The sequence below is a fragment of the Choloepus didactylus genome, chromosome 7 (assembly GCF_015220235.1).
Source record: "Choloepus didactylus isolate mChoDid1 chromosome 7, mChoDid1.pri, whole genome shotgun sequence".
Taxonomy (NCBI): Eukaryota; Metazoa; Chordata; class Mammalia; order Pilosa; family Megalonychidae; genus Choloepus; species Choloepus didactylus.
The window spans coordinates 66041388-66047069 of NC_051313.1; the positions used below are offsets into that span (position 1 = coordinate 66041388).

Sequence of the window (5682 nt, forward strand, 5' to 3'; positions counted from 1 at the left end):
CCCTATCTCACACCCTACACAAAAATTAACTCAAAATGGACCAAAAATCTCAATATAAAAGTACCATAAAACTCCTAGAAGATAATGTAGGAAAACATCTTCAAGACCTTGTATTAGGCCGCCACTTCCTAGACTTTACACCCAAAGCACAAGCAACAAAAGAAAAAATAGATAAATGGGAACTCCTCAAGCTTAGAAGTTTCTGTACCTCAAAGGAATTTGTCAAAAAGGTAAAGAGGCAGCCAACTCAATGGGAAAAAGTTTTTGGAAACCATGTATCTGACAAAAGACTGGCATCTTGCATATATAAAGAAATCCTACAACTCAGTGACGATAGTACAGATAGCCCAATTATAAAATGGGCAAAATATAAGAAAAGACAGCACACTGAAGAGGAAATAGAAATGGCCAAGAATCACATGAAAAAATGTTCAGCTTCACTAGCTATTAGAGAGATGCAAATTAAGACCACAATGAGATGCCATCTTACACCAATTAGAATGGCTGCCATTAAACAAACAGGAAACTACAAATGCTGGAGGGGATGTGGAGAAATTGGAACTCTTATTCATTGTTGGTTGGACTGTATAATGGTTCAGCTACTCTGGAAGTCAGTCTGGCAGTTCCTTAGAAAACTATATATAGAGTTACCCTTTGATCCAGCGATTGCACTTCTTGGTATATACCCGGAAGATCGGAAAGCAGTGACACAAACAGATATCTGCATGCCAATGTTCATAGCAGCATTATTCACAATTGCCAAGAGATGGAAACAACCCAAATGTCCTTCAACAGATGAGTGGATAGATAAAATGTGGTATATACACATGATGGAATACTACATGGCAGTAAGAAGGAACAATGTCGTGAAACATATGACAACATGGATGAACCTTGAAGACATGATGCTGAGCGAAATAAACCAGGCACAAAAAGAGAAATATTATATGCTACCACTAATGTGAACTTTGAAAAATGTAAAACAAATGGTTTATAATGTAGAATGTAGGGGAAGCAGCGATAGAGAGAAATTAAGGAAGGGGGAACAATAATCCAGTAAGAACAGATAAGCTATATTGGGTAAATTTAACATTCTGGGAATGCTCAGGAATGACTATGGTCTGTTAATTTCTGATGGGTATAGTAGGAACAAGTTCACAGGAATGTTGCTATATTAGGTTACTTTTTTGGGGTAGAGTAGGAACATGTTGGAAGTCAAGTACTTAGGTTAGTTGTCTTTTTCTTACTCCTGTGTTATGGTGTCTTTGAAATGTTCTTTTATTGTATGTTTTTTAAAATTTTTTTTAGTTTTTTTTTATTTTTCATACAGTTAATTTAAAAAAAAAAAAAAACAAGGAAAAAATATGCAGAGCCCCCTTGAGGAGCTGGTGGAGAATGCAGGGGTATTGGCCTGCCCCACCTCGATGGTTGCTAACATCCCCACAGACACAGGGGACTGGTGGTTTGATGGGTTGAGCCCTCTACCACAGGATTTGCCCTTGGGAAGACTGTTGCTGCAAAGGAGAGGCTAGGCCTCCCTATAATTGTGCCTAAGAGCCTCCACCCAAATGCCTCTTTGTTGCTCAGATGTGGCCCTCTCTCTCTCTCTCTCTACCCAATCTAAGTTGGCAGGTGAAATCACTGCCCTCCCCTGTATGTGGGATCAGACACCCAGAGGAGTGAATCTCCCTGGCAACGTGGAATATGACTCCCGGGGAAGAATGTAGACCTGGCATTGTGGGATGGAGAACATCTTCTCAACCAAAAGGGGGACGTGAAAGGAAATGAAATAAGCTTCAGTGGCAGAGAGATTCCAAAAGGAGCCAAGAGGTCACTCTGGTGGACACTCTCACGAACAATATAGACAACCCTTTTTAGGCTCTAATGAATTGGGGTAGCTGGCAGTAGATACATGAAACTATCAAACTACAACCCAGAACCTAGGAATCTTGAAGACAATTGTATAAAAATGTAGCTTATGAGGGGTGACAATGTGATTGGGAAAGCCATATGGACCACACTCCCCTTTGTCTAGTTTATGAATGGATGAGTAGAAAAATGGGGGAAGGAAAAAAACAAACAAAGGCACCCAGTGTTCCTTTTTTTAATTGCTCTTTTTCACTTTAATAATTATTCTTGTTATTTTTGTGTGTGTGGTAATGAAGGTGTCAGGGATTGATTTTGGTGATGAATGTACAACTATGTAATGGTACTGTGAATAATCGAATGTACGATTTGTTTTGTATGACTGCATGGTATGTGAATATATCTCAATAAAATGAATATAAAAATAAATAAAAAATTAAAAAAAATAAAAATGGAGAATTTTGTGGCACCCCGTGGCACCCGGTGGCACCCCACACACTTCCTGACTCAGTGTAGAGCTGGCCTGTGCTCCTGTTGTGGGTCCCTGTCTGTGTTTCAGAGGAAGCAGAGTAACCCTTATGCATGGACTGCGGTGCCTGTATGACAGTGCTAATACATCAGGTGGAAGCCTGATAGACTGAACCAGGATACTTGTCTCTGGCTGCCCTCCCAGAACCTCCCCTGCAGTTAGAAGCAGCTTGTAGATGACTAAAGCAGTGTAAGAAACAATTAAGTCAAAGTTGCCTGGGGCAAAGTTTTACATGCTTTAAGACATACAATAGAACACCCAAGTAGGGGGAATATTCAGATCCCTGTAAATAGAGGACTTCCATAGGCAGGAGTCAGTGCAAGATCAGGACAAGGCACAGGCCAGGAAAAGATTGAGAGGACCATACACTTCATTTTTACCTCAGGCTTTTCTTTCTTTCCAGGAGGGCCAACCTCTGAAAAAAAAGACCAGTCAAAATAGAGCCAATTTTCAGAGACTGTAAAAGGTGTTTTTGCATTGCTTTGTTTTTGTTACCTCCTGGCACTAAAGGAAATCTCTGGCATAGCATTATCTGGATACAAACTGAAGGAACATACAATTCAAGGACTAAGTTCCAGAGTTAACACTTTAAGATATTAAAATGCCAAGTTTGCAACACACACACACACACACACACACAAACCAAACAAATAAACAATGATGGCTCAACCAAAGAAACAAAATAAGAATTCAGAAACCATCAATGAAGACAAGCAGATTTTAGGCATATTGAACAAAGACTTCAAAAAATGATCTTCAATATGCTCAAGGAGAAAAGAAACACATGGAGAAAGAAATAAAAGATACCACGAAAACAGTGAATTAACAAAAAACCACTCAATAAAGATATAAAAATTTGAAAAAGGAAACAAGCAGAAACACTGGAATTGAAGACCACAATAACTGAAATGAAAACTTCCCTAGAAAGTTTTAACAGTAGATTGAAGTTGGGAAAAAAATCAATGAACTTGAAGTTAGGACAATTGTTTCAGTTTGCTAATGCTGACATTATGCAAAATACCAGAAATCAATTGGCTTTTATAAAGGGGATTTATTGGGTTACATGTTTACAGTTCTGAGGCCATAAAAGTGCAAAAACTAAGGCATCAACAAGAGGATACCTTCACTAAAGAATGGCTAATGGTATCTGGAATACCTCTGTCAGCCAGAAAGTCACATGTTTGACATCTGCTGGTCCTTTGCTCTTTGGTTGTGTTTCAAAATGGCTTTCTCCAAAATGTCTCTGGGTTTCTGTCTTTCTTAGCTTCTCTCAGCTATCTTTTCTGGTTCTCCTGGGGCATTTCTCTCTAAACATGTGGGAGTCCTCTCTTAGCTTTCCTGGGCAAACTCTGGGCTTCATATCTTAGCTTAGCATCTCCAAAGTCCTTCTGTCTGCATCTCCAAGTGTCTCCAAGCATCAGTGTCTGTGTCGGCTCTTGAGCTCTCTTAAATACTCCAGTGGACTAATCAAGACTCACCATGAATGGGTGGTGTTCACATCTCCATGGAAACAATTTAATCAAAGCCATCATCTACAGTTGGCTGAGTCACATCTCCATGGAAACACTCAATCAAAAGGTTTGACCCCTGCTCACTCCCACAGCACATATACTAAAATTGGAATGCTACAGAGAATATTAGCATGGCCCCTGTGCAAGCATGACATGCAAATTCATGAAGCATTCCATATTTTTCATGGGTGCCCCAGATGGAAAAGAGAAGGGAAAAGGGGCAGAAGAAATAATAGGGGAAATAATCAATGAAAATTTCCCATTTCTTATGAAAGACATAAAATTACAGACCCCAAAGCACAGCATATCCCAAGCAGAATATATATGAATAGGCCCACACCAAGACAATTAATAATCAGATTATCAAACATCAAAGATAAAGAGAGAATCTTGAAAGCAGCAAAGGAAAAGTGATCCATCACATATAAAGGAAGCTCGATAAGACCATGTGCAGATTTCTCAATAGAAACCATGGAGGCAAGAAGGAAGTGGTGTGCTATATTTAAGATACTGAAAGAGACCATCAACCAAGAATCCTATATCTGGCAAAACTGTCCTTCAAATATGAGGGAGAGCTTAAAATAGTCTCTGACAAACAGACAATGAGAGAGTTTGTGAACAAGATACCTGCTGTACAGGAAACACTAAAGGGAGCACTACAGACAGAAAGGAAAAGGCAGGAGTGAGAGGTTTGGAACACAATTTTGGGAGATAGTAGCACAGCAAGGTAAGTAGACTGAACAAAGATGACTGTGAGTATGGTTGAAAGAGGAAGGTTAGGAGCATGTGGGACACCAGAAGGAAAGAGGAAAGGTCAAGACTGGGACTGAATAACTCACTGAAACCTAGGGTGCTCAATGATTGTGATAAAAGGCACAAATATGTTTTTACATGAGGGAGAACAAATGAATGTCAACATTGCAAGGTGTTAAAAATAGGGTGGAATTGGGAGAAAAGTACAGTCAATGCAAACTGGAGACTATAATTAATGAAACATTGTATTATGTGTCCTTGAATGTAACAAAGTCAATATAACAAAGCTAAATGCATATGGGGGAGCATAGGGGAGGGGTATGGGACTCCTGGCATTGGTGATGTTGTCTGACTCTATTCTAATTTGGTTTAATGCTATCTTTCCTTTTGTTGCTTCCTAGCTGTCATGTTTTTTTTTTCTCTTTATTTTTCTTTTGTCTCTCTACCTTCTTTGACTTTTCTTCCTTCTTTGTGAAAGAAATGGAGATGTCCTTATATAGATAGTGGCAATGGTACTGAATACATAAATACATGATTATACAGGGAACCAAAAATTGTCTACTTAAGATGGAATGTCTGGTGTGTGAACGAAACCATTGCAAAAAAAAAAAAAAAATGGAATGCTGAAGAAACTTTGAGGGCACTATATTGCATGAAATAAGACAAATATATAAGGACTAATATTGCAGGGTCTCACTGATATGAACTAATTATAATATGTAAACTCATAGACATGAAACATAAGTTACCAGGATACAGCATGGGGCTAAAGAATGGGGAGTGGTTGTTTATTATGAGCAAAATTTCAACTGGGGTGAACTTAAATGTTTGGAAGTGGACAGAGGTGATGGTAGCATGTTGTGAGAATGACTAACAGTACTGAATGGTGTGTGAAGGTGGTGGAAAGGGTAAGCTCAGAGTCATGTAGGTCATGAGAATGAAAGTTGGAAGTTCAAAGATGGGAATGTATGAAACAGTGAATCTTGTGGTGGAAAATGACTGTGATTAACTGTACAAATAGTA

General features: G+C 38.9%; 1 non-coding gene across 1 annotated transcript; it reads left to right on the forward strand.

Annotated features, from left to right (window-relative positions):
- The first annotated feature begins 3982 nt into the window (after positions 1–3982).
- On the forward strand, positions 3983–4089 carry LOC119541063. The gene has a single exon (XR_005218193.1). It is a non-coding gene; the product is annotated as a U6 spliceosomal RNA (small nuclear RNA).
- Positions 4090–5682: the final 1593 nt, after the last annotated feature.